The following is a 24,534-nucleotide window of genomic DNA, read 5'->3' as shown; positions in this document are numbered from 1 at the left end:
GTTCCAGCATTTGGGAATGTTTAGTTAACAGAAAAGGCAAGTGAGAGGCAATGTTGCAGATGTTTGTAACATTATGCATGGCATGGAGAAAGTGGACAGAGAAAAGTTCTTCTCCGTCTCTCCTAACGCTAGAAAACTCATGGGCACTCAATGAAGCTGAATGCGGGGAGTTTCAGGCCAAATAAAATAAAGGACTTCTTCACACAGCACATAGTTAAACTGTGGGACTTGCTTCTACAGAAGGCTGTGATGGCCACCAACTTGGACAGCTTTTAAAGAACATTAGACAAATTCATGGAGGGAAAGACAGTCAATGGCTACTAGCCATGATGGCAATGCTCTGCCTTCACAGTTGGGAGGCAGCAATGCTTCTGAATACCAGTTACTGGAAACCTCAGAAGAAAGTGCTATTATGTTCAATAATTATTTTTCCAATGGGCTTCTCACAGGAACCTGGTTGGCCGTTGTGAAAACAAGACACTGGAATACTGTAGATGGGCCATTGGTCTGCTCCAGCAAGCTCTTCTCATGTTCTTATTCTGGGTGGGTAGCTGCAGTTCTGCCCTCTGGCCACCTTCAGTGGTGGTGTCACAGAGCACAGCTGATCTCAAGGCAACAAGCAGCCTCTTCTAGTGGCGTGAAGTGTGAGTTGCCTCAGTCCAACTTCTTAACTGCTTAACAACGCCTTGAGTCTTACAGTTACATTTCTGGCTACTCTTAGTTTTGAGGCTCAAAGTGCTGGCTTTAACTTTTTAACTCCTAACTGGTTTGAGACTACAGTAGCTATTAAGTATGGTGGCAAAGTAGAGACCCCACATTTATTTTGTGCTTTCATCCTTTGTTTTTATCTTGTGAACCTGAGATCTTCAGATGAAGGGCAGCATATACATTTAAACAACAACAACAACCTCTCAATACCATAAACCACAGGGGAAGGTCCACCATCTTCAACAACTAGGTTCTTAGCACTCAGAAACATCTGGCCAGCTGCTGCTGGCAACAACGATGCTGGATTATAAGGACCTTGGGCCTATTTAAGCAAGACGGTAACTGTATTCCTAAAATAAAAGTTCTGGACTATGGTTTTTTGTGTGCCCGCCACCAGCAGTTTTAGATTCTGGACTTAATGGCCTTATGCAGCCCTCCTCTTTAGATGGTGACACGTATTACTTCACTTACCTCAAAACGTGGCAAGTTGACTCTGGTGCATTTGACGGCCCTCTTACTCATTCTGCTGAGTGAGGCCATGGACGTCTGCCCTTAAGTCTTGTCCTGATAGTAGCACTGAAGAGCAGACATATTGCGGGCTTGTCTGCAAGGAAATCCTACACACACACACACACACACACACATCAAGAGAAGCTAGGATTTCCCTTAATGAGAACAGCCCAGGGACAAAGCTTTAATACATTAACTAAAATTACATTCAACACATAATTAGCCGAAGCTCTGAACTTGCAAGAGGCAGCCCATCCACTTCTAATGCGCTAATTAGATAAGACAGCCTTTAAAGCTGAACGGAGTGCAGTTTATAAAGGGCCTTGGTGGAGGGGATGGGGCAAGGAGTCTGAGGCAGCAGCACTGATGTCGCCATTCGGATGTGCGGCAGCGTTGCACAACCAGCAGGTTTTCACGTTCCTTGGGAGAAGCCCTTGTTATCTTTAACCTGGTTTTAAGCATGGAAACAGCACTTGCAAAAGCAAGAGGTGTGTCAGCTCATAACCAACTCAAGTCAAGTCAGACTTGATTCAGGTTCTCTATCTCATGATTTTCCCGACAATGTTGACAAATAGTGCTGAGGTGGAAAACACTGAAAGTCCAAAATAACATGGGGTGGGGGAATCCAATAAGACAAAATACAGAATTTTATGATACTAAAAACAGATTTAAATCTCCCGATTTCTTCATTTCAGCAGTATAAATTAGAACACAGGGAGATGGTTTCTGGTGTTGCCAGTGTAAAACTGTGAGTTAGGAATCCTTGTGGATAACCTGCAAATTATTAAAAGATTGAGGGAAGGGACATAGCTAAGTGGCTGAGCCCTTGCTTTAGCTGTAGAAGGCCCCAGGTACAATCCCTGTCATCTCAGGGCTGGAAGAGAATGCTATCTGAAATCCTGGAGAGCTGCTGCCAGTCAGAGTAGACCATATTGAGCCAGATGGACCAATAGTCTGACTCAGTATAAGACAGTTTTCTAGGTGCCAGTAGATCCCAATCCACCTTCTGCCTGCCTGCGCTCTTGAACACACTCATAATGCACAGAATATCAACATGAGAAAGTCTAACTTAAGTAGCATAAAACTACCTCCCGCCAACAGGTTGAAAGTAATAGGAAGGATATATATATATACACTCTCACACAGATGAAGTACATCAAAGTCCAGTATTTAGTTCTGCTTGTATGTGAAAAGCAGCAAGCTTTTCCCTGGAGGATACAGAGTTGTGATGTTTGCTCCTGAGCAGCACAACTTCCATTAAACCGAGAGAAAGAGTTCAAGCCCAGGATAAGTTTCTAACTGCTGATCCAATAAGAAGCTTAAAAAGAGAGAGAGAGAGAGAGACTCTTGATCTTTTTCTTCTTCTTCAAGTTTCAAGTTACATTTTCAATTTCAAATATCTGGGGGGGAAAGAAAGGAGGACTGGTGGAGTCACAGGAACTAGGAGGAGGGGAGAACAAACAAACTCTGGGGCCAGGGACTCTAAAGCCGCAAGAATTGATGCCTCTGGGATCCTTTCATCCTCTATCCCACCCCAGCTCACATGGCTGCAGAAAAGATAAGGCTGGCACAAAAAACTGGTAATTCTACTCAGTGCACACAAAGGAGCACCACCAACATGGAAAGCAATCTGCACGGCATCCTCCAACAGAGAATGTGAGCATCTGCCACATCCATGAGTTCATCACCACCACGTTGAGCCTCAAATGGGATGAGGAACCTGTAGCCCACCACACACAGTCGAGCTCCAACTCCTATCAACCCCAATCCACAAAGCCATTGATCAGGACTGACGGGGGCTGGAACCCATGTGGAGGACTACAGGTGGCCCATCCCTGGTCCATGGAAGAGCCCTTGCCTTAAAACAGGCATATAAAAGATGAGAGGATGGACGGAGGTCATAGCTCAGTGGCAGGACACAAGGCTTTGCACACCCGAAAGTCCCAGGTTCAATCTTCTGCATTTTCCAGTTAGACAAGAACAAGAACACGGAATGTCTACCTCTCCAGCTACGAACATGAAACAAGCTGCAAACTGGAAAGGTGGAAGAATTAAGTTTCAAATGGAGAGAGTTTTAAGAGCTCCATATACAAGAATTGATCTGGGCACGAAGGAAGCAGCCCTCGCCCAGCATAAAAGGAGGCCCTGCAACTGTTACAAAAATCTATACAGAATTTATGGAAAGACCGGCTTCAAAAGCAAGCAAATTAATGAACTCCCCAAGTGGAGCTGAAAGGTACAACACGAGTCCTGAGGTTGAGCTGTTTAAAAAGTGATCTGCTAAATGGATTATCTTCTAGTGCAACAGCCAAGCTGCCTCCGCAAGGAACAATAGCTCCCTCTCAAACATAATGGCCGATGAAAGGGACAGATTTTCTGCTTTGTAAAGCAAGGGCCTAATCATAATATTAATTCTGCACACAAATTCAAGCATACTATCTTGACAGCTAGATTAAGCAATTATAGGAACCTGGATGGCACCGGCTCAAATCCCACGTACTTTTGTGAACAAGGGTAAGGAAAGGTTTGAAAGAAGCAGCGCAGGGAAGAGCATGAATCCATAATTAAGACAGATTTGCTCTCTTAGGAGTAGACTTTTAAAGATGGCGAGAAGAAGCAAAGAGAAAGAAGGAAGAACTCTAGATCTCGAGAGGATTCCCACTCTGAACTTTCGGAGAGCTCTTCTCCTTTCATGCTTGGGGAAGTGGTTGGCTTCCAGGTCCAATTCAAGACTGCAACGCAGCACTTATTTCAGAACAAGCAGTGAATGGAATTGACTTCCAAAATAGGTGTAAAGTCGGATACATGGGCCACTTTTAACTTCACGTTTTATCCACAAGCAGGGTGCCCGCACATCCTACTTTGCAGAGGTCGCCCTCTACTTGAAGGCACCCACTACTTCAGGTGTGGGGAACCTTTAGCCCTCCAGATATTGCTGAATAATTCCCATCAACCCTGGCCACTGGGCGTGCTTGCTGAGGCTGATGGGAGTTGTAGTTCTACAACATCTGGAGGGCCAAAGGTTCCCCACACCTGCTGTAAAGGTTCCCTAAAGGGAAAAAGCTTGCAATCACCAATTACCCATGATGGGGCAATGACCCAACTTGGGCAGGTAACTAGACACTGGATAGTGAACATTCTGCCTCATCCCTGTAATCTATTTTGGAACCAATCCAATCCTTCCCTACTTCGGAATCTCGGCCAATCAGACATGGATTAATCTCAACATTACCAGGGCCTGAATTGATGGTCTGGATTCTGCTGCATGGATACTCTCATCTTCCAGATGCACCTGAGTTGGAAGTGGCACACTTTAACATGAGCCCTCCCTGCTTTGGTAAGCTGAAGTTGGGAAACGAAGGTCACATTCACACCATACCTTTAAAGCAGCATGAGACCACTTTAAACCGTCTTGGCTTCCCCCAAAGAATTCTGGGAACTGCAGTTTAAGGGTGCTAAGAAATGTTGAAAGCCATCTATTCTCATCACAGATCTACTATTCCCAGAACTCCTGGTGAAGAGAGTTTTGATTGTTAAGCCACATGTACTCACAAGTTGTACTCAAACTAGACCTACTGAAATTGATGGACCTAAGTTAGCCATACTTATTAGTTTCAGTGGGCCTACTCTGAGTATAACTTGCGTTGATACAAACCATCTTGGCTGTGAGTCCTGGAAGACCTGTTCCCTGCCTTGCAAAGCATTTTCCACCTCAGTTGGGAGGGTGGGGCCTGGACTGACTCCAGCTTCAAAAGCTGAGGTTGCTGAAAAGATTATTGCACTGGGGTATTGCTTAGGGGTGTCAGGGTTTTTTTTGTATCTTTATTTTAGATCTTGTGATTTACATGAAAATTGTTCTGTTTGGTTATGTATTTTTAAAATGTTCTTTATTGTTTATGACTACCTTTGTTATGTTGTGGTTATGTATTTATTATTTTTCTGTTGTAAGCCACCTTGAGCATGGTTTGAACTGTGGAAAGGAGACATACAAATAAAATTATGTATGTATATAAGTATTATGTCCAGAGCATGAATGGAAAGGGGGGTTACCTAGGTTTCACATGCAAGTTATTTACTTATTATATGCATTGCATTTGTATCCCGTATTTCCTTCAAGGAGCTCAAGGTGGCAGAAATGGTTCTCTCATCCCCTCTCCACTTCATCCTCACAACAACCCTGTGAGGTAGGTTAGGGTGAAAGACTGTGAGTGGCCCCAAATCTTCACAGTTCATGAGCTTCATGGCTATGTGGGGATTTGAACCCTGGTCTCCCAGGTCTTAGTCAAACACTCCAAGCACTACATCACACTGACAGGTTAGCAGACACCAGGCTATCTGATGCAAGCTTACCTCTCCTTACTACAATGCAACCAAAGATTCCTACGGATCTGACAGGAGTAAAACTGATACTGCTTTAGGGTATACCCTCCTTAGGTACTCCAGGTGGTTCCCCAAACTACTGCTTAATCCTTCGCTGTATCAAATCAAAAGTAACACACAGCCGAGTGGCAGGAGGCTTTTGGTGTCAGCGTTTCTGAACGCTCCCAGGGGAGTTGGGAAGGAGAAATGCTAAATAAAAGATTTATTTATGGAAAGGCAGAGCATAAATTCAAGCATGTAAGAAAAGAAACATGAAATAGCATTCTAAACTAGCATTGTGACTTAGATACAGATGTTAGGGCAAAAGTATTTCAACAATTGCAAAAGTTTCTACAGTTAGTGATAACATTTATTGAAAACAAACGTCCTTTAGTTTCCAACTCTAGGTAAAGAGATTCAGACGCGCATGAAGTTTGAACCCAGAAGTTCGTAGGTGCTGGTGCCCTGAGTGAAGACAGACCAGTCAAGAGACCTCCTTATATAAAAAAAGAGAAAAGCGTTTTGATCCATTGTGATATCAGATACCATACAGGTCACGGCCAATGACAAGCAATTATTTTTACCATTTTGCTTTTCACAATGGGCTCGCCAATGCGGTGCTGAAAAGGGCCTGTAGAAAATAAGGCATCGAGCTGAGAATCTGGGTTAGCACCAGAACATGTACAAAGAGATTTAGCAAGATGACAGAAGGGTAATATAAAGAGTTTACAACACAACCCTATTCAGGCATTGCATTCATTCAGTCTTAAACTGGAGAGGCATGCGGGGAGTGGGTCAGAGCAGCAAACAGCTCCACCCCCAACACCACACACTCGGAGTCACTGGAGGGAACAATAATTCATTCCCACTAATTAATAATAATAATAATAATAATAATAATAATAATAATAAATAGTTTTGTCCCCATCTTCCTTGTTGAGACTACAAGGGCAACACTGATGCCAAGGAAGCCACCAACTAGACTGAGCATCCCTTGAGATGCAAGTAAGAAGGCCTGCAGGTAGAAGCTGATTGAGGGCAGACCCACTTGGACCAGCCCAAATGGACCAGCCTTCACTGACTGATACAGTGAAATTAGCTAGGCAGCATTGCTCAATAATCCAAAAATGCTACTCTCTCTCCAGTTCATGCAGGCCAACAAACTTACTGTCCTTGAACATCTCAGAAGCCCTTAAAATTCACTCACAAATTTTCTGCCGTGCAAAGGACTGCAATTTCAGCACCTTCCTTTTTTGGGGAAACGTTTTCTCTTGGGCACAAAGACTCTTCCCCTCTTCAAGAGAGAGGCTCAGATCTAGGAGAGAATAAAGGATTTGCAAGGGCTGGGATGTCATTTTCCCCCGTGATCATCTGCTTCTCTCAGTATTTTGTATTGGTCCTTTAAGTTTGATCATATGAATATCAAATATGTTCCAGCATATTTTCCCCACTTCTTGAAAGTTTGCTGCTGCATATAGCAACTGATCTTGCTTCGCCTTGCTTTCTTTTTTTTAAAGTACCAGAAATATTTAATTAACATGGAACTGCAACGAAAACCCTGAGTACCCACGGTAGGCTTCAGAGTTTGGGACCTACTTTGGTGTTTACTTAAACCCCAGGATCCATCACCTGGAGCCCCATAGGGGTAGCCACTCACACACCACACAAAAAACTCCAAGCAATTAATCACCAAGGCCCCATCTGCACTGAACACTTAAAGCACTATCGTACCACTTTAAACAGCCATGGCTTCCCTCAACGAATTCTGGGAGTTGCAGTTTGTTAAAGGTGTCAAGCAGTGTTAGGAGACTCCTATGCTCCTCTCGGAGCTACAACCAGGGTTAAGTGGCCACCCATAACCATAGTTTGCCATGTACAAGCTGGGCAAACTGTAGGAATGGCATACCATGGTCTGGTTTCAAATCAGAACTGGAAACCCAGTCCAGACTATAGATTCATTGGTTTCAGTAGGTCTGCTCCAGATATGGCTTAGTCAAGCACCACCCATGGTTTCTGAAACTTATCTGGAGGAAATCCATAGTTTGCTGAAACCACAGTTTGCCTGGTTCTGACAGTGTAGAAAACTTCCGTTCTTGCAAGTTAGGAAGTGAAAGGAGCACTGGGCTGCCCAAACGGAGGTAGGGCTGTGCAAATTCAAGGTGCAACCCTGACAATAACATCTGTAGGACACATTATCTAAATAGGCTTTTGTCGCTAGATGAATGCAAAAGCAAGCCTATGGGTGGGTTTTCAACTAAATCTTTCAATGGCCAAGGAAATCTTGCACTATGCGCTGTTATAAATATATATATTAAAGAAAAGAAAAAGGAAGAAGACATCATCACAGCACTTCCCCCTCCCCCACAAAAACAGTGAAGGGGAATGCAAAGAAAGGCACGAACATGTTCCCTAAAATCTGATCCTAAACACTACAGCACTACCCCTCATACCATACTAAAGGCAAACGCACAAAAATCCTACCGAGAAAGGATATTATTTTTTTCACAGAAATACATTTGCTACTGTATGATAGATAGATAGACAGATATAAACCCACAAACCCAAGCCTGAAGCATTTAATGGTTTATGCAACAAATACATGAGAAATGCCTACTTTAAAAATAAAACCCCCGGAAAGAGTTGTGAATCTTTTAGCTGCAACACACCCTTGGAGGATTTTTATTTTGTATCTGCCCTGCATGAAGCTAAATGCAGTTTTTGAACATGTTTACTTTACTAGCAGCTAAAATCTAGGTTGTTTGGACGGGGGTGCGGAGGGGAGAGCTGGAAGCAGGAGGGCAGTGGAGAGTCTAATAAATCCTAGAATATACCTCTTGGCAAGAAAGCTACATATTGGTGTCATGAAGAAACAACTTTACTGCTCTCTGAAGAAATATTGGTTTCAGAAGTTAGAATTGTATTCAAGACACATGGTAGCTACATTAAATCAAGCTGTGAAAAGTACTGGGGATATGCTTTTAAATTTGCTTTAAAAAAAGAAATAAAGCTTGAAACAGATCTTGACATGTATAGAAGAAAAAGTGGGGGAGTTTCTGAGGCTTCCATAAATTCTGAGAAGAGGAAGTTTAAAACTTGGGTGTTCTTAAGTTACATTCCACATGGAAACTGCTTGCTTGAATAGTAAAGGCTTAAACATATTAAAATCTTTAGTACTCTACCAAAAGGCGGGGGGGTTGTTCTATTTTTGCCATGTCTGAAATATGCGTTACATATTTCTATGTAAGCCTAATGAGGACCAAAACTCTTATAGCCTATTTCTCGAACGGAGCAAGAGTTTTTGATCTGGGAGCCAGAAATTTCTCTCCCTCTCCCTGTTTGCACATACTCTCAGTTGCCATAATCCAGCGGTTTCTGCATTCATGCGAGGGCTCCAGTGCACATCAGGAACTTCTTACAAGGAGATGCTTTCCGATTTTCTCCATCTGGAGCGACGGGGGCAGCTGACGGGCCGTGTGTGCGTCAGAAGCCTTGTGGAGCTTCGGATCGCAGCCAGATTCCTTAAGCACACATTTAATCACTGACACATCAGCAAGAGTGGTGGCATTAATAGTGTGCTTTGGACAACTCGTATTGCTTTTAGCACGTGTATATCTTAGGGCCAAACTGTATAATGCACAGACTCCATTTCTCCCTTTGGTTAAAAGCACACCAGAAGACGTGTTGATGGCACCAACCTGGGCCACTTTAAAATTCAACTTTTGCAAAAGGGGGTGGTCCCTGCCTGCTTGAAGGAGGCAGCGCTAAAACCACTCCTCAAGAACCCATCCCCAGATTCAGAAAATCTAAGTAATTACTGGCCACAGTTGCCAATCTTAAGCAAGGATCTTGAGCAGGTGGAGGGCAAGGCTTCCAAGGGTCGCTGGTCACAATAGCCATGTATAGTCTCCAACCTTAGAGGCAATGTGGGAAAAGTGAAGCTGTTGTGCTCAGGTCCTGTTTCTGGGCTTCTCACAAGCATCTGTTCGGCCTCTGTCGTAACGGGATCCCACCTGTGCAGGTGATGCCCCCTACCTCCAGGCTTTCTTGGCGGTAAGGTAACCAATCTTGCCATCAGACCAGGTAGTTGGGTCTGAGCCACCATTTTAATTTCTCACAATGCCCCTTGCTCTGAACAGCAGCAGAAAGAGCACCACAAGTCTGGCATTTCTGCATCCTTTCGATGCATTTGCATTGCGCGTAGTGCTGGTTGCAAATCGGCATCCATGTAAAACCACTAGGGTTGGCTATTTCTCCCCCCCCCCCCATTTCTTCTGGACTTTTTGGGGAAAGTGGGCATGTGATTTCTCATATATGACTTAGCAATCACAAAGCTGGTTCAGCAGAAATCCTTACTATTATGAGATGTACCACTGAAGCATAGGAACAAAAGAAGCTGTCTTATAGGGAGTCAGAATATTGGTCCTTCAAGGTCACTACACTGGCAATGTGTCTCCAGGGTTTCAGGCAGGTGACACTCTAGCCTTACCTGGAGATGCTCGGGATTGAACATGGGACCGTCTGCATGCTGCATGCTCTGCCACTGAGCCAGGGAACAATTCCCCCATAGCCAAGGGAGTAATTGAGACAAACGAAAGCTACTTATTAACGGTTGTGCAATTGTGCTCCTGGGTTCTGCTCTTCCCAGAAAATCTACCCTATTATCTGGGAACAGGGGACTCTGTCTTTGTCAAATTGTTTAACTTTTCCTCAGGACATTCTGTTGCTGATCACGCTGAAGACGGCATGACTCTGAACTTAAGGTATTTATAGCATGCGAAAACCTGGCTCACAATTCATTTTGCATAAATAATGTTTTAAAACTTTACATAAAAAGTGACATATACATACACAGACCAGGGGGAATAAGTGTGTCTAACACTGAAAAGCAAGACGCCTCGGTGGAAGAATTTGTCAGCGTTGCAAAGGAACACGTTCGTCAAGATGACTTGCTGTACAAAGTGCACTTAAAATGGTTCCACGTGGCAAAGCCTTTGATTGCAGTTTCTATTATTATTATTATTATTATTATTATTATTATTATTATTAACCACTTACATGCCAAAATAGTTTCTAAGCTGTTTACGGCTATAAAAAAATCACACAATTAAAGTACACAATAACAAATCCATTGGGGCACTAAAGCATCCTTTAGTGAAATACACTGCTGTAGTACCTCAGGTTAAGTACTTAATTCGTTCCGGAGATCCGTTCTTAACCTGAAATTGTTCTTAACCTGAAGCACCACTTTAGCTAATGGGGCCTCCCGTTGCCACCGCACCGCCGGAGCACGATTTTTGTTCTCATCCTGAAGCAAAGTTATTAACCTGAAGCACTATTTCTGGGTGTCTGTAACCTGAAGCGTCTGTAACCCGAGCGTATGTATACCACTGTATAAAGTAACTAAAATTGGTCATTTCAATGTTACTGGCTTCTGGGGGAGGGGGGAAGCATTTGCAAATAACACAGAAATGAAAACTAAATTTGTGCTATATTCAGCTATATTTCCAGAAGTGGCTTTTATGTCATTTGAAAGCTCAAATATAATGCGGAAATTAACAGTTAGGAAAACTGGATGAACTGGTGAGCGACTGAAGCCATTGTGTTAACCACAATGCAGAATACACCTGCAATAAAACCTTCACTCTGTCCTCTCAGTGGCCCACGGAAAGCCTGCAATAAGAAACTGAGCATGTGCAGACAACTGTGCAGAGGTAAAGTGTCATGTCTACTGCTCCTCCTACTTCTCATAAGAAAATGCATCCCTCAGGAAGGAAAAAAATTTTCCTACCCTTGCAGTCAAACCAGAGGCAGAAGTCAGGAAAGCATGGCTCTGTTGCTCGCGCTCTCTCTCTCTCTCTCTCTCTCTCACACACACACACACACACACACACCAGAGTCCAAACAATTTAAAGGCATTGTGAATATTTCAAAAAAAAAAAGCAACCGAACACTTTCTCTTGCAGTTGTTCAACTCTGAACATGAAGTTTATCTGTTATCAGCCATCTGAAAAAATCCCCTAGAGAGCTTTGACATCCAAAGCATGTTGGAGAAAAACTTTCAAGTATAAAATTGCCTCAGCTCCACAAAAGCCACAAGCAAACAGAAAATGTTGTGTTGCTGTTATAGCACCTAATGCCACCCCGCCCCCCAAACAACTGAATTATCTCAAAATAACCTAGGAGGCGACTGCAACATCATGAGGTGGGGAGAGGGAGGAAAGGACTAAAATATCTGAATTCTATTCCAGGTCTCAAAAAAGAAAAAGAGTGATGAGTGAAATTGGCCAACCCTTCGTTGTGAAAAGTGCATTGCACAAGCTCTCTGTTGGAAAAAGAATGAAAAGGAAACTCCAGCAAACAAGAGAATACCAGACATACTGGATGCCAAAGAAAAAGACAAGTTTTATCTCTTAATTATTAAAAATGCACGCTGCCAAATGCACCAACTGTAATGATAACAAAAGTCAGATCCAACTTCAGCAGGAGGAGGGGATGAGGATATTTACCAGAAAGCCCTAGTCTTCAGGCTCACTTTATAAAACTTGGATGCAATTCAAAAGAGAGAACTAATTCTATACTTATCAGGGGGAACAAGACTAAAACCACCTTTTACATAACCGTGACGAAAACAACAACAATAGCAATATGGATACACACACCTGATAAATATCTCAAAAGCCCCTGTGCCAAAACAACATGAAAGGATATTCCATCTCAAGTAACAAGGGAGCAATAATAATTTGCTCTTATTGGGGAAAATTTTCACTAATAAGCAATAACACAAAACATTTGGGCAGCTGTGCTGCAAACCCTTTGTGAAAAAGAGATGGGGGGGAGTCACTCTCTCAGGGGCAAAACAACTGCTTGTTCCATACAACTAAAGGAACTTTTGGCCAAAAATGTCAAAAATAAAGCATCTGGGCAGGATAAAGGCCTTCTATGTCATCTCTAATTTCCGCACTTTAAAAGTCCTCTGACAATGCAAGACTCAAAATTTGACTCTGACAATGCAAGACTCAAAATTTCCTGGCTTGAGGATGCACATACTTAAAACATTTAAGAACCAACAGAGACACACGCTCTCTTTCTCTCTCTCCCTCCACTAAACTGTGTGCCATTAGTCAAAGGAAACTAATTTCTGCTCTGTGCTTCCACCCTAAGCCTTAGCTTATCATAGGAACACAGGAAGCTGCATTACACTGAATCAGACCATTGAGCCATCTGATTCAGTATTGTCTACACTAACTGGCAGCAGCTCTCTGGGGTTTCAGGCAAGAATCTCTACCTGGAGATGCCAGGGACTGAACCTGGGAAATTTCTGCATGCAAGTCAAATGTTCTGCCTGTGAGCAACAGCCCCTCCACAAATGACGAGACAGATGTGTGTGTATTTTATAGTTGTTTGCAAAACGGTAATGTTATCCTTCCACTACACCTGGGCTATTTTCCTTCCCTGGGGGGAGGGGGGAACCCCCAGAGCTGATTCTTTCTCAGCTCTGCCTGGAGGTGCTGGAACCTCTTGCACGCAATGCAGATGCTCTGCAACATTTCCCCTCCTGGAAATTTTTTTTTTTTTTGAAAATTCATGCCCACAGTCTCTTTGCATCAGGGGTGAGGAGCCTGTGGCCCTCCAGTGGCTGTTGGACTGCAACTCCCATCATCCCAGACTGTTGGCCTTACTGGGTAGGGCTGATGGGAGCAAGAGTCCAGCAGCTTCTTGAAGTCCAATAGTTTACCACCCCTGGTCAACACCGGGCTTGGATTAGCAGCAAGTTGCATACGGCAGGCTCATAGCTCAAGATGCTCATGTTAAAGAGGGAAGGCATCCAAATCTGGCAAAATATACAGAGCTGGGCCTGGGGGTGGGGGAGAATTTCCTGGCAGGGTGAAGCAAAGAGATCTGTCTTAATCTTCACGGGGAGGGGGAAAACTTGGGAGGGGGAGGAGAAGCAGACGACACGCAAAGACCAACAGCTACGATTATTGTAGCCAGATTGGCTGAGCCCTTTGAAAACCACACAGCGCTTGGAATAAACCCATCCCTATAATCCAATATTCATCAGAGAAGTTGTCTTTATTAATGTATTTTAAAGTGCCTAAAGATGCTATTAACTCCTTTACAGACAGAAGGAAATTGTCTTAATTCTCTTAAGCTTTAAATAATACAGAGGATGCAAAAAGGAGAGAAGGGAGGAATAGGCTTTCAAAGTTGAAGAGGAAAGCAGATGGCAAGGGAGAGCGCCAGCATGATGGTGCAATGGTTAGGGAGACAGACAAGGAACTGGGAGAGGCCAGGGTTCAAATACCCACCCAAGCCATGTAGCTGACTGGGTGACCTTGAGCTGGTCACTGTCTCTCAGCCTAAACTACCTCACAGAGTTGTTGTAACGAAAAAGTGGGAAGGAGCCATCTACATCACCTTGGAGGAACGGGCGCACACGTATGTATAATAATTTTTATGTGCTGCTTTTTTTCAGAAAGATGGGACTCAAAGTGGCTTCTCAAAACAACTATTAAAAACAACAAAAGTTCACCAATACATCTACAAGAGCAGATCCAACTCAGCCCCACCCCACTAAAAAAATAAGATCCGAACATCTGACTGAATAAAAATGGTGCTGCCCAATGCCTAAAAACAGGCAGTGACAGCGCTAGAGAAAAGCTTCTCTGTGGAGAGCTTTTCGGAAATGGGGAGCCACCACTGAAAAGGCTCATTCTCGGGTCACCAGTCTCTGTGCCTCCCTCAGAAGGGGGTACATGGGGAAGAACCTCACATGATAAACAAAGGTCTGGTTTGGTTCATGAGGAGAGACAGTCCTTGACATACCAGATCCTTATAAGGCTTTATAATGCCACATGTAAAAATAAATAATCATAAATAGAGGTACAAAATCCAGACAGGCTGACGACACAGCCGATCAGCCAACACAACAACTCTTCTTCATTGCTCAACTAATTATCAACTGCTGCTGCAGTGCCCTTTTCTGAGCAGGAAATGAAAAGGGGGCAGCAGACCCAAGAGTTTGCCCATGTCCATCACAGGCTTTCCTGATAGCCACTTCCGCCTCTCAGGCTCGCTCACCAGGGTGACATTTTGCGTGCCTTGGAGAAGGCCAGAGTTAAGATGCTCATTAAGCTGAAAACCTCTCCTTCACTTCTGAAGCTTTGGACAATGCAAAGAGGCCCCTGCCCACACAGGAGGCATTAAATTCGCTCTCATTAGAGAAAGACTTTCCATCACAAAGCCCATCTTGACAAAAGGCTAACATTCCCAACTCCCCCCAAAAGCCTCCACTTGAATTCTTTTGTAAACATTTTGACATGCATTTCACTTAAGGCACACACAGAGATATGCCTGCCACTCCCAAGAATAGACTTCTGAAGAAGGTCATTTGGCGGGTTTATTTATTTATTTTAAAAGGGTGCCCTTTAAAGCTTATCCACTCCACAAAAATAGGTGGCTCTTCCACTGGCACATCTCAGCTGTCTGGCTACTGCAGAGGAAATCCTCAAAGGGCCACAGCTTGGCTTCAGGCCTCAGCGTCTCCACAAGGGTTGGCAAATCCCAGAGAGCTGCTGCCAGTCAGCATAGACGGTGGCCCATCTAGTCCAGTCCAGCATCCTGCTCCTACAGTGGACTGTGGAAAACCAGAGAGCAGGATCTGAGCACTAGATCACTTTCTCCTCCTGTGGTTTCCAGGAACTGGCATTCAGAAGCATCACTGCCTTCAGCCGTGGAGACAGAGCATAGCTTTTATTATTGCTGGTAGCCAGCTCAGTGTCCGGGTTGAACGATGGGGTAGAGGTGTTCCTTCAGGTATACAGGGTATACTATGCACTGTGTGAAGAAGTACTCTCTTAGGTCTGCCCTGAATATTCCAGCATTCAGCTTCACGGGATGTCCATGGGTTCTGGTGTTACGAGAGGGGGAAATGAACTTTTCTCTATCCACTTTTTCCATGCCATGCACAATGTTATAACGGTCTGTCATGTTGCCTTTTAGTCGCCTTTTCTCTAGACTAAGACGTCCCAAATGCTATTTTTCTTCATAGGGGCTGTTGCTCCATCCCCATGCTCATGTTGGTTACCCTTTTCTGAACCTTTTCCAATTCCACAGTACTGTATCCTTTTTGAGGTGAGGGGACGTGGGTGGCGCTGTGGGTTAAACCACAGAGCCTAGGACTTGCGAATCAGAAGGTCGTCGGTTCGAATCTCTGCGACAGGGTGAGCTCCCATTGCTCGGTCCCAGCTCCTGCTCCTTCGAAAGCACGTCAAAGTGCAAGTAGATAAATAGGTACCGCTCCAGTGGGAAGGTAAACGGCGTTTCTGTGTGCTGCTCTGGTTTCGCCAGAAGCGGCTTAGTCATGCTGGCCACATGACCCGGAAGCTGTACGCCAGCTCCCTCGGCCAATAAAGCGAGATGAGCACCGCAACCCCAGAGTCGGTCACGACTGGACCTAATGGTCAGGGGTCCCTTTACCTTTACCTTGACCAGAACTGTACACGGTAGTTCTGAGCATGTACGCAGAAGAGTAAAGTGATGGTGCCTGCCTAACGTCAACAGGCTGTGATGTCCAAAATGCAGGCGCCTCCACACTAGTGTCATGACCCCTTAGAAAACACAGAATGGACATCGCCTGGAACTTGTAGAAGCGAAAGTTCTACAGATCAAAGTGATCGAACCCTGATTTCTCATCAGAAAAGCAAAGTACCAGACCAATACTTCAGTGGAAGGGGACCAAAATTATAAGATGGCATCCAGAAAATAAGAATGCAGAAACATGTGTGCATGCCCAAACACACACAATATTAGAAATATATAAAAAGGCAAAGTTCATTATAACAGAAATATAAAAAGCCAGAATTCATTATAATATAAAATATGGTAGCAAGAAGCAGGGGGGGGGGATCTCTGAAGCAGAGGGGGGAAATCCTGTCTTTCCCTTCTCCCCACATTCTCAATTCACTCTGAAACGCCTTCACAAATTCTCTTTAAACTTTCAACAACAAAAATGCACCACTTCGCTGACACCATGAAAAAAAGAAAATCCCTACAAAGGAGCTCCTTCTTGAAAAAGTCTTGGGGGTGGGGGTGGGGATTCAAGAGGAGGAAATGAAGACTAATGATGGAATATTTCCTGCTACTTAATCATAGCACTATTAAGCATGATGGAATAATGTCCACTCAGTCTCACTAATTGACTTCACTTTCACAGGCCTATATGGCTTCTTCATCGACTTGTCTCAATACTGTGGCAACTTTCAAATTTCTTAAAGTGGTTTTCAAGTGTTACACAGACATTATGTGTGAGAATTCTTTGTCAGTAAATTTGGTTTCCCCACAGTTCAGTGTATTCCATTTCCCTAACTGTTAATTTCCACATTATAATTGAGCCTTCATGTGACATAAAAGCCATTTCTGGGAAACTAATGGAATATAGCACACGTTTAACATGCATTTCTTTGTTATTTGATTCCAGAGGAAATCTGTTTGCAGTCCCCTTAACCTGGAAAATCATGGGACAAAATACCAGCATACAGTTCTTTCCTGCTGTTTCCATGGGGGAATCATGGGGGAACAGAAGCACATAGGGTATAGTGATGTTCCAATGATGTTTTCATATATATTTTTAATTATTTAATATACCACCCTTCATCCGTCACAGCATAAAAACAAAAAGTACATGATAAAAACAAGAACAAAACAAACCTATAACCCCATCCCCCGCTTCCACAAACACATTTAAAAGGACACAGAATGTTGATCAGCCAAAGACCAAGTTGAAGAGGAATGTTTTTGTCTGGTACCTAAAGATGTATAATGAAGGCGCCAGGCAAGCCCCCCTGGGAAGAGCATACCACAAATGGGGAGCCACCACAGAAAGGGCCGTGTTGCCACCTGACAGATCTCATGTGGAGGAGGCACACGAAAAAGGCCCTCAGATGATTGTTGCAAGGTCTGGGTCAGTTCATATGGGGAGAGGCAAACCTTGAGGTACTGCAGTCCTAAGCCGTTTAAGGCTTTATAGGTCAAAACCAGCACTTTGAACTGGGCTTGGAAACTAATTGGCAGCCAGTGCAGTTGGGCCAGGATCAGTATAATATGCTCAAACCATCTTGTGCCAATAAGCAACCTGGCTGTGAAATTCTGTACCAGCTGATATTTCCAAACTGTCTTCAGAGGCAGCCCCACATATACCACCTGGAGGTTTTTAGAGCATAGACGACAGGAATTAGGCTGTCCCTGTCCAGCTAGGGGGTACAGCTGGGCCACCAGCCAAAGCTGAAGGTAGGCACTCTGTGCCACTGAGGCTCCCTGAGCCTCAAGTGACAACGAAGTACAGTATCCCCAAGCTATGTACAAGAGCACTCTTCCCATCACCCCTGTGCTTTCCAGCAAGTGGTATTGAAGCAACTGTAGCCAACCAAGTTCTAATCAGTATAGATCTACTGAAATTGGGGGGCCCATGTTTGTCACGTCCACCCATTTCAGTTGGACTAGTCTTGGGTGGGACTAATAACGGAGGCAACAACGCCATACACAGACACAGATGCAATTGTTTTAGGGTGATCCAGGAAAGAGAGTAGGGAAAAACAAAACTGCTTTCTCATTTTACTACCTGCCAGTAGGTTTGAATCTGGAACACCATCCATTTGGAGATTAAATTCTGACGAAAGGATCTAAATCAAAACGTTAACATGGCTAAAGCAGGAATATCCCAATTTCCTCCTGCGATACCTGGCATAGAACTCTCCTGCTTGATCTCCAGCTTCAGAAAAGAACTCTTAATATGGTGGCAAGTGAAAAGGCTCTTCTGTGCCTCTCTCCCCCAGCCCCCGGCCTTCCTCTCCTCATTTATTTTATTTGCAAATTGCTCTTCCTTTTAATGTATATTTTTTTTTTTTTTAAGGGAAAGTTTCAGAACAAAATTAAAGTGGTATATAAACCATGTCCCTGTGATATAGTGTTTGTGTTTACAAATTCATCTGACTGGGGTGGGGTGGGGTGGCGATGGTCAAGGCTGATTGAACAAAAAACACCATATCCCCCCCCCCCCGCACCCAAAAATCGCACACGATTCAACACACTGAGAGAGCTGAGGAGAAGAAAAAAAATCCCCAACAACTGCGGACTCAGTCTGGGAGGCTCGGAGCCAGCCTGAAAAGCCCTTTGAAGTTTAAAAAAACATCCTCTGGTCAGAGCACATTTGTGAAGCCGTGGGACGGACGCTTTAAACAACATTCGCTCCGAGATCACCTGTGGCGTGCCAGTGCGCTGGCGCCTGTGGAACTGCAACAACATAACCCCTTAGGCTCTTCCCCCCCAACCCCACCAAAAAAAGAAAGAAAAAGAAATCACTGCCTCCATATGCAACACAAGTGAAGAGAGAACCTTACCCCGGACAAATTACATTCTTTAGCTCCCTAGGAAAAGAAAATATCCACGCAGAAGTCTGCAAAGTCTGTGCAAATGCTGTGTAGACCCAAGAGTCGTGACGCATGGAGAAAGAAGGATCTCTTCAAGGAAGCAAATGGTCAGAGCATATTGCATCAAGATTTCATAGCATTTAATAGCATTTACTGATCTGCAGAGGAGTTAAAATTGTTGGCTGGCACGATTACAATGCACGACATTGAGAGATTTAAGCAAGGTGAACCTTGGAAGGTAAAACTTGGGGTGCTTCCAGACAAGCTATTTGGTTGTTATCCTGCAATTTCTGGTGCACTTTTCTGACCACAAAGAGCTTGGTAATTAAAAAGCAATGGAAAACCACACTGGAAAGTGAAGGATAAGAGCCACTAAACTGGTCATGTCATATAACTTCTGCACAAACCTATCAAGCGGAATATGCAATAAACCACCACTCTGGAAACTCTGCTAGGTGGTCAAGTATATATATATAAATGCATGCAGTGCAAGCAACAAACAGTGCCTCCACCCAAAAAAAAGTCCATGGAATGTCAAGGTATTACTATTCACATATAAAGCCCTTAAGAACTTGAGAGCAGCTTATTTGTGAGATCACCTTACCTCATATATTCCCACTTGACCACTTCAATTTGTGGACCTGCAGTGTTGCAGGTGCCACAAAATTTTTGTCAGAAATGGATCTTTTAGTGTGGTGGCTCCCTAACTTTGGGACTCCCTGCCTACTAACTCCACTGTACTATTTTTGGTGCACCTGCTAAAAGCATTTTTTAAGGCAAGCCTATCTAGATTATGTAGAATGCTGGCATGTGTTTTAATCTGTTTTTAGCATACCATTGGTTTTATTTTTAAAAAAAAACATTTCAAACAACTTTTTTTATTGATAGTTTTATAGTTTTATTCTTGTTGCAAACCACTTTGAGGGTTTGCTTGCTTGCTTGCTTACAATCAAGCAGTATATGAATTTTATGAAATAAATAAATCTCTGCTCAAGAAAGCAGCAAATAGAAGGCCGCTGCCACCGCTGCCTGAGGGAAAACCCATCAAGTCCGAGCAAGATGGCGACGCTCTCCGTCTTGCAGCCTCGCAGGTTGCCGCTGCCGGATGATTCAGCTTCCACAACTGCACCCAGAATTCTCAGCTTGAAGCAGAGGGGACCAAGAAGGGCCTGCGTCTTCCCACAGCCCGCAAGACTGGTACCACCATTGCTGGGGTAGTGTTTAAGGATGGGATAGTACTTGGAGCAGATACAAGAACCACTGGTTGTTGCTGACAAGAACTGTTCAAAAATACACCATATATCTCCAAACATTTAATGTTTGCGGTGCTGGAACGGCTGCAGACACAGAAATGACAACTCAGTTGATCTCTTCTAACATGGAACTCCACTCGCTCTCAACTGGACAGCTTTCAAGGGTGGTCACAGCCAACTGGATGCTCAAGCGGATGCTCTTCAGGTATCAAGGTTACATTGGTGCAGTCCTGGTTCTGGGTGGGGTAGATGTCACTGGGGCCCATCTTTACAGCTATCCCCATGGATCTACTGACAAATTGCCTTATGTCACAATGGGTTCGGGTTCACTGGCAGCTATGGCAGTTTTTGAAGACAGATTCAAGACTGACATGGAGGAGGAAGAAGCCAGCTTGTGAGAGATGCCATAGAAGCTGGCATATACAATGATCTGGGCTCTGGCAGTAACATTGATCTTTGCGTCCTCAGTAAGAACAAGCTGGACTTTCTCCGTCCTTATGATATGCCCAACAAAAAAGGAAAAAGGCAAAGATGATACAGCTGTGAGAAGGGAACTAAAGGTGTGCTCTATACGGAAGTTACACCCTTGGATCTTGAAGTGGCAGATGACACCGTGCAAACAATGGATACATCTTGACTTACTGGAAACTTCTGGGCAGTGGAAGAGGATTGAGAATTTTCATATCTGAATTCTGTATCTGTATGCTGGCATTAATGTTCTGTATGCAGATTTAATAAAAACCAATACGAATTTGGGGGGGGGGGGGAGAAAGCAAGCAGCAAATAAAACCACAGAACTTGCTGTCGTTGAGATGGTTGGTTGGAGGTATCTTCCTTGGGTCCTGCAGCATGCAGAGAGGGATGCAAGTGCAGAAATGTCTATTCTGGCCCTGTGACCTATAGCATAGGAGCCACACAGAGATCTCAGGTTTGGAGTGCATGGCAGGGTAAGGAGGGGGAGAAACCCTGAAGATGTGCTTGCTGACACTGAAGCCCCTCACATGGGCATCCTTTGGGGATGGGCCTTTGCTAGGTAGCAGAGCACCTGCTTTCCGTGCAGAAGGTTCCAGGTACAATCCATGCCCTCTCCATGCAGGGCCGGGAGAGACCCCTGCCTGAAACCCTGAAGTGCTGCTGCCAGTCCCGTGTCGACAGTACTGAGCCAGGTGGACCAGTAAGCACAACTCAGGCTAAGGCAGCTTCCTATGTTCAGATGCAGGCTGGGGAGAAGTTGAAAGGAAAGTTCTTACCCAGCCAGCAGAGGTTATGTTGGCTTTCTTATGTAAAGCAACTGGCCCAGAGCCAGCACAGCGTGGGGTCCTAGATCCAATTTCATAACACGTAAAAACAGCAAACAGGAGGCAGTGCTGCACTTGGATGATTGGCGGACAGCCACACCCTTTGGTCAGAAGAGAAAGATACAGCCAGCATTCTAATCATCAAGTCACTCACATCTGTGCTTTGCTTCTTTTATATAATCGGCCAGCAGCCGGTACTGTACAGCTCCCCCCATAATTAAAAGGAAAAAACGCTTCAGTGTCATAAGGCAAGGAGAAGGGAACAAGAGGTGGTGATGGTGGCGGCAAGGCAGGACTGGAGATTAGTCGTTGAGGAGCTGCCCTGCCCTGTCCTCAATGTGTCCTGGGCCACTGCTTTCATTCTTCCTCGCCCTCCACCACCAGGGGGTGACTGGTAAGCCGTTGTCACGCTGTAGTGCCACCTATCTGTGGCTAAGCAAACTCCAGCATGACGGCATCCTTAGGAAAATAAAAAATAGGGCACAACATTAAAAAATAAAAAGCTGCTCCAGTTGGGGGTGGACATCCAAAGCAAGCAGTTGTTGCGTTATTAGGATTAAATGAAAGTCACAAAATAGCGACCAGGTTATTTTAGTTCTGCAAAACTCTTCCTCAGATGATTATGAAGATAATAGGTGGTATTCAATGTTGGTTCAACTTAGAATAGACCCACTGAAGGTAATGGATACAACTAACTTAGGTTTATTAATTTGAATGGCTCTGCTCTGAGCAGGACTTGGTCAAATACAACCCAATTATTATAATATTTATCATGATTTCTTTATAACCAGTCTACCATAACACCATAAAAACGCATCAAAATCCTTCTAGATCATGGGTAGGCAAACTAAGGCCCGGGGGCTGGATTCGGCCCAATCGCCTTCTAAATCCGGCCTGCAGATGGTCCAAGAATTAGCATGTTTTTACATGAGTAGAATGTGTGTTTTTATTTAAAATGCATCTCTGGGTTATTTGTGGGGCATAGGAATTCGTTACACCCCCCCCCCAAATATAGTTCGGCCCCACACAAGGTCTGAGGGACAGTCGATCTGCCCCCTGCTGAAAAAGTTTGCTGACCCCTGTTCTAGATCAATTCCTCAAATATCCTGTTGCTGTCCATATTATGGGGTTTACTTTGCACAAAAGGCAGCACGGCAAGCGAGCTGTTTAAATTTCCACTTCTCTTATTAACCTTCATGCAAATGCACTATTAATTTTAACCTTTGAGACTATACACAAAAATGCATAAATCCATTCCTTGTTGGTAGGCACACGGAATAACCTCCATTTGGCTTCTAGAGTTACATTTGCTGCCATTTCATTATGGGCGCATACATATTGCATGATCAGCTGCAACTCCCATCATGCTTACCATGCTGGCTGGGGCTAATGGAAGTTGGGGTCCAACAATATATGAAGGGCCACCAGTTCTCCGGTTTTGCTGCATTTGTGTATCTCATGCTGGATACATTATGTAGTGCGCAAGACAAAGTGGGCTTTAACAACTGTTGGAGAGTTCATATGTTTAAACCTTATTAATTTGATAGGAACATAGGAAGAATTCTTGCACCAAGTCAGACCATTTGTCTATCTAGCTCAGTATTGTCCACACTGACTGGCAAAAGTTCTTCAGGTTTTCAGGCAGGGGAATTCCCAGTCCTACATGGAACTGCCATGGATTCAACCTTGGGCCCTCTTTGGGCAAGGCAGAAGCTCTACCACTTAATCTGCCCTTTCCATTTTATCTGACGCCATTTCCCATGCAATCAGGTCTTATCAACTGTTACTATTACCCAGTATTTTTCCTTAACAGTTCCAGATTCGAACCACCAAACAAACACACAAGCAACCAGTTAAGACCTGTATAATGGCCGAGGCACCACTTGAGCACAAGCTGTTTGCTAAGTGTAGGAAGACCAAGCCCTGGCAAAGTTCCTGAACCACCCATAATTACTCAAGTTTTTTGTATATAATGTTGGGTGGCAGCATCCGAGCTTTCAGCAAGTTCAAAGGATGGATGACAATATAAATTTGCCCCGTGCTTGGCATTAGCCCCAGACTTTATCCAGTATCAGATTTCAGAGAGATGAAAGAAACAAACCAAAACCAAGAAAGTCATTTAGTCAAGAGAACAAATCAAAAGGTCCCACAGAGTTCTTTAAAAAAAAAAAAAAGCATAACAAAACAGGAATCAGGTCACCCCGGATCCAGCTCCTTCCAATTCCAGACTGGGTCAACACATTCCACCTCCTTGACATTCCTCAGCATAGTCTTTACTAGGTTGGTGTTCTCCCCAAATATATCCATTGCTTTTTTGCAACCTGCTGCCACCTTCTAGACATGCAATGGCATATTTGTGGTGGTAGCTAAAAATGAATATTAACAGCAATGGAAATACACAAGAATCTCAGCCATTTTCAGCCACATGTTAGTGCAACGTACAGGTTTTTTTTCTTTAATAAGAAAACATAAAATATAACAACATATAACAAAATATAACAAATCAATTGCATTTGCTCCGCTGAGCTCGTGACTTCCCTCCCTCCTTCCCTCTCTCCTACTGGTTTCCCATTTCCTAATGAATTGTATGCGCATTTCAGCTGCCAGTTTCTGTCCTTCAATACATATCAAGTCCTTTTATTATCCATGGTCAGATATTATTTTTACGTTATGTTGCAGGATTCATATCAATCCTGCTAGTGTCTTCACGTTTTTACAATGATCTTCCAAGTACTCAATAAATTTACTCCGATCACTTTGGAATTTCTGTTCGCCTTGGTTCCGGATCCTCACAGTAAGGTTGGCCAACTCCGCATAGTCCATCATCTTCATCTGCTACTCCGCAATCATTTGTAATTCTTGTAATTTCCACCTTTGGGCTAACAAAGTTCTTGCTGCAGTGCTAGAATACATAAACAGTCTTTGATCTACTTTTGCAATTTCTTCTCCCATCAACCCAAGCAAAAATGCTTCCGGTTT

The 24,534-nt window shown here is 43.9% G+C and overlaps 1 protein-coding gene and 1 pseudogene across 3 annotated transcripts in view; one reads left to right on the top strand and one right to left on the bottom strand.

Annotated features, from left to right (window-relative positions):
* Nucleotides 1-24,534, bottom strand: part of NKD1 (NKD inhibitor of WNT signaling pathway 1) — a 132,227-nt gene that overhangs the window by 79,420 nt on the left and 28,273 nt on the right. The gene's annotated exons all lie outside the window — the stretch shown is intronic.
* LOC309346480 (proteasome subunit beta type-7 pseudogene) lies at nt 20,061-21,011 on the top strand (annotated as a pseudogene). The gene has a single exon. The product of its transcript is annotated as a proteasome subunit beta type-7 pseudogene (transcript).

The sequence above is a fragment of the Podarcis erhardii genome (genome assembly GCF_964252035.2).
Source record: "Podarcis erhardii genome assembly, chromosome: 7".
NCBI lineage: Eukaryota > Metazoa > Chordata > Lepidosauria > Squamata > Lacertidae > Podarcis > Podarcis erhardii.
This window is presented reverse-complemented; position numbering and strand designations above follow the sequence as displayed.